Raw genomic sequence first — 13,933 nt, 5'->3', positions numbered from 1 at the left:
GGAGTGTGTGGATGTGGCACTTGGGGATATGGTTTAGCACTGCTGGGTTAATGGTTGGACTCAGTGGTCTTAGAGGTCTTTTCCAACCTAAATTGTTCCATGATGTTATGAACATAATATAGAAAGAGTTGTTTTTATAACAAAAAGTGTTATAAGATTCACTTACAGAGTGATTTACAGACCCCAGTCACTGTATGTGCCTGAGACAAGGTCTAATCTCAGAAAGTTTTTCTGACAGCGTTCCACCAGTGAAGGGAGGAAGTTTTACAGACACCTTCCTCTGCTACATGCAGTTGAAAACAAGGTTTTAACTGGCCTAAATTTTACTCATTGCACCAGAATAGTAATTCTACAGGCAGGAAAGTTAAGTTTTTGCAAGGGGATCTATGCCTAGTGACTTTTGCCATCTTTTCCCACAAGTTCTGCTGAGATCTTTGCTTTTGGTATAGCTCAAGGCCAGGGACCCAAGCTTGAGACTTTTACTCTTTGCCTGGGAGGAATAGGTTTGTACCATTCAATAAGAAATTATTTTGAATTCAATGCTTATTTCAGACTCACCCTAAACAGTGTTTACTTTCTTCTACTGCTTTTTTTTCTACTTTCAGCCTTGCCCTAAGAAAAAGCTGCTGCTGTAGCAGGTGACCTGTTGGGTTAATGCTGACGTAGGCCATATGTTCTTGTCCTCCCCGTCTCTTCACTTCTGGATGCTACAACTGAAACACAAACCTCTGAATACCCAGGGATTTCCAAAGGCCAGAAGACATCTGCTTGCCATCACAGGTGTTTGCAAGTTAACAGGGGGGTGCAATAACGTTAGTCAGTGAGATTCAGAACTGACTCAAATTTCTGAAATTAGACATAAATGCTACTTTGATGAAGAATTAAACAGAGACAAAAAAAATTGACTCATGGGGAACAGTAAGAAAAGAGTTGCCAAATGGGTCTCCACCATTCAGCCTAGAGTGAAGACACCCCAGCCAGCTTGGGTACAGGAGTCAGTCTTGCTGCAGCAGGAAGAAATGTCCATGTGGGCTCATCTTCCTCTGTTTTCAACAGGGAATGTATTACAGCACCTTTATGGTTTCTGGATAGGTGTGTCTGCAGCAGGGTTCAAACCCAGGCTGGATGGGGCTCTGAGTGACCTGGTCTAGTGGAAGGTGTCCCTGTCCATGGCAGGGGGTTGGAACTGGATGATTTTTAAGGTCCCTTCCAACCCAAAGCATTCTGTGAGTCCATGGAGGCAAGTGTGAATTTGGAACCCATACCAAACCAAATAGGTGAAATGGGGAGTGGTGGCTTAGGGACAGAATGCATGAAAAAGGGAGCTGTGCCAGCAGAGATGAGTCCCACAGGTAGGTCACCTTTCCTGGGGAAGCCAGCATGGCCACTTTCAAGAAAGATGAAAAATGAGTTTGTCTCTCCAGTAAAACTGATATTTTCACTCTCCATAAATAGAGTGCACACTTGCTGTGTCTATACTGATTTCCACAAGAAAACATCCCAGTTTTTTTGCAGCAGGATCCTATTGGCTAAGGCAAAAATAATTCCAGAAATCATTTGGTTCTTCAGAAAGTGTGGGAGTGCTTGTCCCTGCTGCTGTCACTTCCCATCCATCCCTTTTATCAATACACTGTCTTCCAGTGAGGACTGCTCAACAGCACACAATAAAATTGATTCATTACTCATTTTCTCCTTGTTATCTTTCAATTGCTCCAGCTCTTGATACCACTTCAAGTGGACATTAGCTCTTCATAACCAGTGTGCAAATGCTTTCTCTCCAAGCTTTCATTGCATATATTTTCATTTAGTCTCATTACACCATGTGTCCTTCTCATGAACTTCTTATAACGTCTTTATACAAGTTTGTGCATACTATGCCATGGTAAGGAGTGAAAACACAAATGGATTTCTTGGAAAAGCTGGCCCTGGTGCTCTGTGGGTGTAAATGAGAAGTGTTTAGTCCTAGAAAGTGGTTTTATTTACAGGAGCTGGCTCTTGAGATCTCCAGAATAAAAAAGGCTGAAATCACTAAGAGTGAAACTCAACTTTTGTGCTTGTCTTTGTCATGAAAGTTAAATGGATTAAACGCCAGGAGGAGCAAGACTTTCTGTTTATAATCAGCCTTGAAAAATGGAGGTGGGAGATGAGAGCTTTGCTTTGGGATAGGAGGCAGGATGATTTGAACTTCTATATGCTTTGGGAAGGATGACAGCAACAGAGAATTTAAGGTAGTTTTGCAGACTGATTTCCCTTCTGGGGGGAGAACTATTCCCAGTTACCACCCTCATCTAGGGTTTAATTCAAAGATGTTCAAGACAGTGTGGCTCCAGTGCAGCAAAGCTGATAAGTACCTGCTTTATTTTGCCATGTGGGTTGTGATGCTGTGGGGAATCTCTGCTCCCTACTGGAATCTGTGGGACCAGGGTTTCTTCTTGGCTGTGGTTTGGATTCGGGACTCTTCTCACCTGAAAGGCCAGAACAAGGGGCTTCACAGGCTTTTTCACAGGCTGCTTTAGTCCTGGGAGACATTTTACTTTGCTCTCTGACAGGGCATGACTGGAGTGAACACTCACACATGGAAGTTAGGAAGCCTCAAGCATAGATACAATATTTGATGTTTACCCTGGAGGGAGATGAGTTTCCTATCTGGGTCCCTGCAGTAATTTTCTCCCCCAATTACAAAGGGGATTAATACTTCAGATGCAGTTATCTCAATATATCCTGGCTCTGCCAGATGAACCTTAAACATTTTATGGGATCAGATTTCTTTTTAATTAAAGGAGCCCTTTGTTTCACTGTAGCTTTGAAAGTCTTATTTATCATTAAATTCTTTAGAAGTCTCTCAGGAAAATAATTTCCTCTTCCCGGTTTTACTCAGTCTTTGCATCTCCTATCTCTTGTCACCTGTAACAAAGTGCTGTAGGAAGGAGCTGTGCTGTATTGCTTTCATGTTCTCCATCAGCTCTGATATGGATGGTTGTTATAAAGCTTCATACATAATATATGCCATGTCTTAAAGCAGCCCTGTAAACGACTGTACAGCTGTAAAGATTTCTTAACTCAACTTGCCTCGAGCTACCAGCTATAAAAAGGCATTTAAGCAGATTAGCATTAAAACTACCTGGTGAGATGAAAAATGGGGAGGCAGAATGGCCTGGTGATGGATCCTTGGACTGTGACCAGTCACGTGGGAAAGTCACCTTTCTGTGCCTCCAACCTGCAAGCGCTGGCACTAATCACTTTTGGGAAATTGTTCCATAATCACACAGTTTACCCTGACAGGAGCCACCTCTCTGAGCTCACACAGGGAGGATTTTCCAAGCAGTCCAAAGGAAATGTTGACCCTTTCCCACTGGGTCTGAGTTTCCTCTGCCTCCTTTGAAAATGTTGCTTTTGCTGTGCAAATGCCTTTGAGTGACTTTGCATGCTGAGTTTTCTGCCTTTTTTCTACAGCAAAGCTGGAGAAAAGCCTTTGAAGCCTGTTCTGCCAGGAAGCACAGTCCCATCCATGTTGGAAAAGCTACTTTTAGTGGCTTGATTTTTTGAAAATTTGAGCTGAAAATCAAGTGCATTTTGAAGCTTGTCATGCGGAAAATTAAATTCCTTTCCTACCTTGACACCAGTTGTTACTCAGCAGAGGAGGAACACGAGTCCTCTGTCCTGTGCTGTCACATTGGTCAGATTGGGATCTGTGTCCGTGGTCATGGATCACTGTTCCCATCCTGTCACAGGGTACAAACCATTGCATAGGAATTGAAGAACATAAAAGTTATAGTTGGAAGGGACCTTAAAGATCATCTAGTTCCAACACTTTTCACTCTTTGTTTATGCTAATGGATAATGAGCTGCCTTTTGTGGATCCTGGATAAATAGGATTTTTCACAGACAGTAACACAATCAATTAATTGACTCTAATCATGATTTGTTTACCTAAACAGTACTTTAAATCCAATGCTTGTCAGCAATCAATTCCTCTTGACAGGACTGTGCAACATCCTTTTGTTTGAAAGGAGGCAAATTAAAGGACATTGAGATGAGGACTAACAAGATTTGTCAGGGTAAAACCTTCTCTCATTTTACATTATGAAATTGTGGATGTGAACAAAAAAGCAAAAGTTTGCATTGAGCAAACAAAAATGTGGTTTGTCCTGTGTAAAGAGTTGTGTTCCTTTAGACAAAAACTTTTTTTCAGAGCACCAAAAGCTATTCTTTGCTCAAAACACCATGCCAAGAAGCTTTACATTTATACCTCACATTTACAGTGGATTACAAAATCAAAATGGAAGTAGCAATTAGGTTGAACTGCACAAAACCTCTGTCTTATTAAATGTCCTCAGCTCTCACTGACCACGTCCCATGCTGTGTTTTAGGATGTCAGATCAGTACCATCATCTAAATCGGAGTGGTTGACTCAGATGGCACTGTGGGCTCTGTGTGAGGATGTCTGCACACAGTCAAAATCCAGCTTTTTTCCCCCTCCATGATCCTTCCAGGGTCTATATGTGGATTATGTAAGAGTACAGCCTTTATTGTGCCCACTGGGATTCAGCAAAACCCAACTCACCCTTCACTGAGGGAATGCTCAGGAAAGAATCCTGGGTTTTGGGGCTGAAGTTGTATCTCATTCCCTTTACAGGAATTTGTGGGCAGCCAGGATGGGTGTCGTGGATTTTTGCTTTCTCTGCATGTGGTAGCAGCTGCAATTTGTTTCAAGCTTGAATGTTTTGGGGGGTTTGGCTTCAACTTTGTGACAGATGTAGGAGCTGAGTCTCTCTGCAGGATTCAGAGTGGGTGTGAATTTCAAATAGACCAGATGCTGCAATGGGACCAAATCTTACTAAGGCTCCATACAGGCCTGGGGGTGCCTGGATGTAACCAGACATGTCCTGGGCAGGCTTACTGAGAGTCCAAAAGTGGAGAGGAGGCTATCAATGTCATAACAAAGCTAAGGACTTTGAGGACCTGCCTTGAGCAAAGATGCTTTCCTGGAAGGTGAGATCCTGGGGTCACATCCACAGCTGGTTGCAGCCTTTTGGGCTTGTTAAGTGTTCTTAAGTCACTTGAAAGTGTTCTTACATTCCTAAACCCTGTTGTTTGCAATAGAAAATTAAAGAAGGATTTAAATTCTTAAGTGTGTTTGTGGACCTGGCTTTTAATTCACCCAGGTTTCAGTTTCTCATCTGCACGGTGCTTCTTTCCTAAAGGTAAGATTTTGGGGGAAGCAAAGGTTATTCATTCATCTGTGTCCAGTGGAACCAAACAGCAGCAGAGTAGAATCAGGCTTTTGCTGCAGGTATCTTTTTCTGTATTTGTCTAAATTTATGTGGTTTGATTCCCAAACAGTTCATCAAGAGCTCCAGGGCACAATGAAAGGGAAGTCCCAAACTGCTGACTGGGTGCAGAGACCCACAGTGGATGTCACCTGTTCTGCTGTGCCCTCGAGCTTCAGAGGAGAGTAAGAAAACATCTCATTTAAGAGGGATGTAGAATCATGGAATCATTACTGTTGGAAAAGACCTCTAAGATCATCAATTCCAACCATTAACTCAGTATTTTCTATTAAAAAAAAATAAATCCATCTATAGGGGCTGAAAGCTAATGTGGGGCATCCTAGCCTTCCTCATCCTCATTGACCTCCACACCTTGCACACCTCAAAGAACTGCCCAGCAGCAAGTCTTTGCCAAGACTGAGGAAGAGGGAAACCAGGAGAGCAGAAATCACTGTGCTGCAGAAGGTGATCTGTGCATGGAATATTAGTTTTTAAAATCTTTCATTTCAAGAAATTGTATCTTAGGCTTGTGTGGTATCAGTGGTGCAGGTAAGACCTGTGAGCACATGGTGCTTCAAAAAAAAGGAGTGGATTTAGGAATATTTCAGAGATTTTGCATTATCTCAGAAGGGAGTGGATACTGCATAGCTGCATCTCTGGAGTGTGGGGATGAGGAGTGTAATGGGAGAGGGGTGACAGGATTTGCTTTGGAATAAAAGACTCACTGTGTTGTACAGTTATAAGGTACAGAATACTCAGTTATAAGGTACAGGATATGGCTTTTTCAGTAGTGAATTCTTCAAGCAGTTTATAAAGGCAGGGTGTTATTCCTCTCTCCATTTTAGAGATGGGGAAACAGGAACAGAGACTATCATTTGTCAGAGGTCAGCCAGTTTAAAACCAGGGTCACCTGCAGGCAGCAATGAACTACCAAAGGGGCAGGCATGGTCTGAAATAAGATCAGAAAATTCATTTCATGGAAAAAACCCTCTGTTTGCTTCTTTATTAGCCCACAACCATGTCTTGCTCAGCAGAGTTCTAGTAAGGAAAGTATTTATACACCTTCCCTCCCAGTCCCTGGACTGAGGTACTTAGTCCTGAGCTCATTATGACCTTAAATATGTTACCTATTACCTTTAATGGCATATTGTAGACTTCTCCACTCATATGCATCCTTATTAAATGTGCTTAGCAACCTGGCAAGGAAGAAGTAGAGTGTCAGCCTCTTCAAATTAAAATAAAAAATCAATTATGCTCTTAGGGGCAGATGGAGATTAAGCTGAATACAATGTACATTTAGTCTGTTGTGGAAGCTGGGGCCTTTATATGCAATTAGGGACATTTCATTCTTAATCTTCCTCCTTAATACTGAAGGAGCCATTAAAAGAGCAAAAGCCATCCACAAGCCTGTTTCATAGTCAGCTTCAGAGAGATGCTTCCAAATGCATCATTTTCATCTTGGTATTGTAAAAAAACCCAAAATTACTCATGTGACCTTTTAAGTCTTCACTGTTATTTTGGGGATAGCGGTGGATGGGGGCTGGAAGGAGGGAGGAGGTCAAATGGGTAATTGCAAGATTAGAGTTTTTTGCAAGGAGAGATGTTTGCCAGAGAAACTTGAGCACAAAGAGTGTCATGGAAGGGCTTTTGGGCTGTTGTGGGAACGTGCTGAAGCATTTCTGCCACAACTGACCAGCTCATACATCCAGTTCAGTACTGAAACTGTGGAAGTGCCTGGACTGGCTTTAGAGCCCACCGTGCAAGGAGGGCACATGGAGAGACAGAACAACCCAATATTTTGCATACTCTGGTACAGAATTCACTCAACGTGCAGCAAATGATCTCATCCCCCATCAGGATGCTGCAGCAATGATGTGAAATGCAGATGTGATGCCTAATTTACACTTTTTTGTAAGGTGTGAGCTCCTGGTCATACCCTGTCAGTCTGAGGTTCTTTTTCTGTCATTACAGAGATTTCTGTATTAAAAGGAAGGGAAATCCAGAATTTACTTGTTTGACATCATGGAGCTGGGCAGAAACACCACTGTTAAATGAAAACTTGAGCCACTGTGCTGTGTCTGAGCTCTACATTCATTTCTATTGCCACAGCCTTTCCCTGGGACTGCATTTCTGGGTGTGAGATCTCAGCTCCTCCTGCCTCAGTTTCCCCAGCCTCCCTTCCCAAGAGCAGCTCACAGAGGCTAAACAAACCAGGAGACATTTTCCTGTCAATGAAAAATCTGTAAATGCTTGAAATAAATAAGGAAGCTGTTAGTAAGTGGTAGAAATGAGCAAGTTCTTGATATGAGAGTGGATCTTTTCCGTAGTGCTGGCACGATCAATAAGGCTCATAGCTACGAGCCTCAGTATTGAACCTCAGCGCTGTGATTTATTGGATATAACATGTGCTTCCTTTTCATTTACTGCTAAGGTGGAAGAGGTATTGTTTAGCACAGAGACCACGCTTTCTGGGTATTCTTGAGCTGCAGGCATGAGGCATTGGCTCAGCTTTTCCAGTCATTGTTTAATGTTAAAGCCAGCTATTGCCCTTCTGCTGAATAGTCACAACTCTTATGCAGCGATTTCTGATCAACAGGCAGCAAAAATAAATAAAATTTGGTAATTAAACTGCTTTGGGCTGTGGAATTGATGGGTGGGTCTACAGGTGGTGTACGTGTCCTGGGCAGGGCTCTGCAGGGCAGCTGCTGCTGGAGGCTGTGGGGATTCCTGGCTTTGAGAGTTGATGATCCCTTTGCCCTGGTATTCCTTGAGTTGCTTGGGGAGAAAGGGGTACAGCCAGGGACCAGCTTTTTACCTCTGCAATCACTGTACACAAGGCTGGTGGTGCCAAGAGGTGCAAAGCTTGTGAGCCTATAAGCCAGTGAGTGTTATTGAATCCCAAGCCAGCAATCCCTTTGCTGTTCACAGCGTTTAAGAAGAAGGACTCTTACTCTGAAGCATAAAGAGGGAGTTTAAATTTTGGATTAACTTCACTTATGCTAATCTCTCCTTCAGATCATGCCTTAAACACCTTCCTTCAAAGCGCCAGTACGTCAGACAAAAAAGGGTGTCTTCGAAATGCAGCCTAAATCTGCTCTCCAGGAGATGGCACTGTGAAACTAGTCTTTCAGCGTCCTAACGCCAGCTTCCAGAAACCAACTTCTCTTTGAATTAGGGCTGATGGATAAAATGAAGACAAAGGTGTAAGTAAGTGATAGCCGTGGCCCACAGACTGTCATGAATTAAGGGCTTGATGGTGTTTTTACCTCCTGTAAAGATTGTGATAAGGAGGGTTGAAAACCGTAAAACTTAGAAGCTGAAGCCACGGTTTGTTAAGTGGAGGGGGAAAATGCACAGTAGCTGCACTATGAACTCAGTAGCAGCCCCAGACAGAAGAGATTTCTGTGACAGAGGAACTAATAGAAGCTGTACTTGTCCTTTTGGTCTCCTCTCTGACATCAAGCTCCTGTTAGACACTCTTCATCCTTCAGCTCACTCAGGTTGAACACCTCTAACCATCCCCAAATAATTCAACAGTGTCAGCTGCACAGCCTTGCCCCTTTTTCATTGCAGTGCAACTCAATGGGAGCATCCCAAAAGCAGGCAAATATCTCCCAAAGTGGAGATAACCATATCCTTTGGGTATAAACCTGGCTGCCACCAAATAACTTTTGCCCTGTCTGATAGTGTTTATCACAGATGAAACTCCAGAGCCTGAGTTTTGCTATTTTACCTATAGGAAGGTTGGCTCAGGTCCCACCATTTGCACTACCTGCAAGGCTAATGCCATTTACTCATGTTTGTGAACACAGACTTCATCTTATCTCCATGTTAAGCCTGTGGGATGGTCTGAGTCCTTCAGGCACCTGCTTAAATTTGGGCCAGAAATGGATACCCAAATGCACAACTATCTACATATCCCATAATGACTCCCAGGGTATTTATCTTCCCAAGCCATGGGAAAAGAGAGGAATTAAGTGTTAATGCCATAATCTCTAGTGTATTTGTGCCTCTCTGTGTAAAGGATCTTTTTACCTTCCCATTTGCTCTCCAAAAACTTGAACCTACTGAAGGCAATAGCCTAGAAAATGGGAGATATTTTGTGTCTTGATAATTTCATCCTGGAGAACAGGAACTGTTGATATCTGATATAAAGTAATGGGGCTGCCTGACTTTCTCTGGGCTGAACATGTTTCTTGTGTTCAGCTATGGAAAACTTGGGATGTGAACAGATCCTTCAGGGGTGTTATCAGAGGCAAGAGCAGATGGATGATCATCACAACTTGGTTACTTGGTGCTCAGGTAAAACTCCTTCTTCTATCAGTGCAATTTGCATAAAAGTGCTTTAATTAAAACAACAAAAAAACCCCAAACAAAAACCAACCAACCCACCAAAAAATCCCACCAAAATTTAGATGTGAAACTTCTGTCCCCAACTTGAAATATAAGTTCAGGTTTCACGTGGTTGCCAACAGATGTGGCATTAAGGAGCATGTACAGCAGTGAAATTAATGTATTTGCTTTAGATCAGTTGAATATACATCCCTGAGTGTCACTGAGGCTGGAACTGGAGCCAACCTCAGTGTAGTTTTTCTACCAAGGCTTATATCCATTTTACATCTTGGGATACTACACAGGGACAATTCAGTATTTCTCGAGGTGCTTTCTTTTTTTCCCAGTGATTTAGACAGTATTAAAATGAAATCTCTCAGCTATTACTGCAGTTCCTTCTCCACTAAACCAATTTGTATTCTCATCTATGAGCAAGATGCAAAGTCTTTGCTGCCAACAGGAGCTGTTAGAGTCATCTTCAGATCAAATTTTATATAAATCTGCACTTTTCATTCATATCTGAAAGTTTTATTATAGCAACCACTTAGAAAACTTCCAGAGGAATTTTGTTCCTTAGCTTTAATTACTATTAATTTTTTTTTTTCATTCCACCTCTTTGGACACTATCTACAGAGTTAATTTAGATCACAAGGAGACATGGAGACACATGGGCAAGGAGAATGCTTTCTTCTATATCTCTACATACAGAGCCAATTGCACTGTCAGTGTCTCAGAAATAGTCTCTAAGTAAAACTAAAAGAGGGCAGGACAGAGAAAACCAAGGCCAAGAACAAAGAAGAAGCTCCAGAGAAGACAGTGGAACCAAAACTCTGGAAAAGTGCACTTAAGCTTGGATGGAAATGCAGCACAGAGGCATGTGATGTTAATGGAAAGGAGATGGAGAAACCCCTGGAATGCTGTGAGAGCCTGAGCTGGATGATGGTGGTGTCACCCACCACCACCTTTGGATGAAAATAGGCTGCTGTGAGAGGAGACTCAGTGCAACTCAATTCAGAGCAGAACAAAAGGAGTGAGAACACAGACATGGTGATTGCAGAGCATCTTCCTTTCAAAAGTATGTTGAAGCTCTGAAATATCACCATGCTGAAAATGTCACCCACTTCCACAATCATCTGGAGAAATGGGACTCCAATGTTCTCCTGGCATCTGCTGGGTTTTTTGTCTTATTTTGAAATCCTGACAGTGTTCCTTTGCTGTTTTGAAATCCCATCCAGCCCAAAGCCTGAAAAATGCTTGATTCGTATGTTTTCCAGGAAATCTGCTGGAACAGGAGAGGCTGAACCCATGTTCTTGGCCTCTCAGAGATGGAGTGTGAATGGCAAGAACATGGATTGTGGTGAAGAAACACTGTCTGCAATATTTGCTCTTTTCTCCATTTTTCAGTATCTTCTCCTCAAACGTATCCCAGAAACAAATCACATCTTTCTTCATCTTTATTCCACTCCTCACTTGTACAACAAAATTGCTGTGGTGTGCTGGGGTGGGTGTCTGTGAAAGGCTGGTGGAAGAGAAGGGGGTTGGAGAGAGGGGAAGAGAAAGGGTTTTGGGAGATTGAGTGATGAATCCCCAGCCAGAACCAGTGAAAAGGGTGCTGGTGTTTGCAGTGGCGCAGAGAGTAGGTGGGGTCACCTATGAGAAATCAGTGCCACCTCTCTGCTGTGTCCCAAGGTGTGGGAACACTCCCCTGCTCCTGCAAGAGGGGATGCTCACAAAATCAACCTGGAAACTTCAAACCTCAGCTCAGAAGCGACAGGAGAAAGGCAAGTGGAGTCAGGCACTTGCCTCTGAGCCCGGGCAGTGAGATGTAAATTTGGCCGCCTGGGTGTGGGGATGGACACAGCAGCGTTTGGGGTTAATTTCACGGTGGAAAGGACAAAGCTCAGGACTAGTTAATGTCCCTTCCTTCCGATCTCCTCCAGACCTGTTGAATGTGTGTGCCCTGCACCAGCCCTGCACCAGCATCCCAGAGGATGCTCCAAAAGCATCCACTCGCATCCTCAATCCAACCAGGGGCGCGGCCCCCGCCTGCTGAGGGGAGACGGGAGCTGGGGCTCCAAAACCCCCCTTCAATTCGCATCACGCACCCCCTGAGCAAGGTTGCGAGACAGAGAGCAAAAACCCTGCAAAATACACCCCCAGCCCCGCTGCTGAGCAAAGCGGGGTAGGGGAAGCTCCGAAATCTGCCGGGTACCGCCGGTCGGAGCATCCCGAGTAATCCTGGCTGCAGAGAGGGGGTTTATCCCCACCCCACCCACCCCTGGGGATTTTCTGGCATCCCCAGGAGCAGGAACAGCCGGGGCGGGGGGCATGGGCAACGGTGTCTGGCATGATTTTCCAGCTCTGCAGCGGGGATGATTTTCTCGAAAGGGGGAAAAAAATATAAATAACCAGAAAAATCCCGCAGTGTGTCTGTACGTGCAAACTCCCCCACGCCAGCACAGCCGCACACACCGACGTGCAGCGCGATTCTGCCGCGAATCCCCTGCAACCGCTGAAGAAAGAAAAAAACCACCAAATAACCCGAAAGAAATAACCTGAGGAGCAAAGGAGGGAAAGTTGTGCGTGTCCCTGCGCGCCGGGAGGGCTGAGGGTGCCCACCAGTTGATTTTACATCCTGCCTTGTGCCTTCGTCTGCTTTTCTTTACATATTTTATTTATTTTCTGCAACGGGGAACAAAACAGGTAATGCCGGAGCCCGGCGGAACGGAGGGAACGGGCGGGTTGAGGGATGCGGTGCATTTTTCTCTTTCCCTCTTTCCCCATCTTTCTTTCCCCATCTCCCTCCCTGGAAGTTTCTTCGCGACGCGAAATAAGGAGGAAAAGCGAAATAAAAGGCGGCGGGGAGGGGAAGCTCGGAGGCAGAGCTCCGGTATTAAAGGCTGTATGGTATTTTATGGCATTTTATGGCATTTAAGGCGCGGGCGGCCAGCCCGTGTCCCCGCTGCGCGCTGCCCCGCACCGCGGAGCGCGGCCGAACCGCGGCATCGACCCATCAACCCCGCGCGTGGATTTCATCCCTCCACGCGTGGATTACCAGCTCCTCCCCCGCTAATTGATCCCACGTTCCTGCCGGAAGGCGCGCTCGGGGGGCGCGGAGGCAACCCGCGGGGCCGCAGCGGCGTGAGGGAGGTGTGATGGTGTTTGGATGCCCCGTGCGATGCTTTCGTGGGTTTTCTCAATTCCTTTTCTTGAAAGCTGCGCAAAGGTCACCGGAGGAGTTGGCTCGCTAAATATATTATAATAATATAATAAAACAAAAAAAAAAAAAAGAAAAAGCCCTAAAAAGAGCGGCAGGCATGCGCACTGCGCGGATGCCATATTGGAATGAGTGTGCCGCGGGTGCGGGCGCGGGGACGGGGACGGGGATAGGGACGGGCGTGCTCCACTCCGCGCCGCTCCGCGCATCGCTCCGCGGGGGGCTGGCCGCGGGGAAAAACACCCCAAAATAACCCAAACTCGCACAGGTAAGGCACCGCGATCTGCATTCCCCCCCACCACCACCATCCCTTCCCCAAACCCTCCCGGCTGGCGTTTCCCTTTATTTTATTTGTCGGGTTTTGCAGCGCTTCGGGTGGAGGGAGTCTCTTCCCCTCTCTCAAAATGTATCAAAAGTATTTTATTTTTTTTTTCAAACGTGGGAGATGGGCGTGTTTTTGTTTTTTTTTTTTCCCATCTTTTCCAAAGGGGAAAACGCGGTGGAGTTGTTGGGGAAGTGTTGGCGGGCGGCTGGGTCTGAGCCCCCGGCCGGGACCGGCGCTCGGAGCCGCTCCCCGGGCTGGGCACGACGGGGGGATCACGGGCGGGGCTGCGGTGCCTGTGAGATTCACCACGAGCGTGCAGGGGGTTTCTTTTTACCTCGTCGGATCGCGTTTTAGATGCTCTCATTTCTTTTTTTTTTTTCCTTTTTTTTTTTCCCTTTCCCCCCTTTTTCTTTATTCGTCCTCTTCTCTTTTTTTCCCCCCTTTTTATCCTGTCCTCTTCCTTTTCCCCACCTTGTCTTATTTTTTTTTTTAAATTTTAATTATTTAAAAATTTTTTTAAAGTAATACCCATCGTTTTTCTGCTCTCCTGACAAACGCTTGCGCGACCTCCTTTCAAATTGACAAGGCTCACGCACATCGCGACAAGAGTTATTTGGGGTGTGCGGGTGGGTTTCTTCTGAATCTGCGGGGGAAAGGGGACCAAAAAAAAAAAAATAGCCGCTGCAAAAGGCGAGAGGGAAGGAAAAAAAAAAAAAGAGAGAAAAGAGAAGAAAGCGATCAGCTCTGCCAAAATATGCAGCTCTGATCTAGACGTGTTTTCCCGTAGCG

General features: G+C 44.9%; 1 protein-coding gene across 1 annotated transcript in view; it reads left to right on the top strand.

The window, feature by feature from the left end:
- The first annotated feature begins 12,974 nt into the window (after positions 1 to 12,974).
- Positions 12,975 to 13,933, top strand: part of SFMBT2 (Scm like with four mbt domains 2) — a 108,219-nt gene continuing 107,260 nt past the window's right edge. Inside the window, exon 1 of the mRNA XM_008926888.4 lies at positions 12,975 to 13,087. The gene's annotated coding sequence lies outside the window, so the exon portion shown is untranslated. The remainder of the gene's footprint in view (positions 13,088 to 13,933) is intronic.

This window comes from Manacus vitellinus, unplaced genomic scaffold (genome assembly GCF_001715985.3).
Source record: "Manacus vitellinus isolate BGI_N305 unplaced genomic scaffold, ASM171598v3 scaffold_65_pilon, whole genome shotgun sequence".
Classification (NCBI taxonomy): domain Eukaryota; kingdom Metazoa; phylum Chordata; class Aves; order Passeriformes; family Pipridae; genus Manacus; species Manacus vitellinus.
This window is presented reverse-complemented; position numbering and strand designations above follow the sequence as displayed.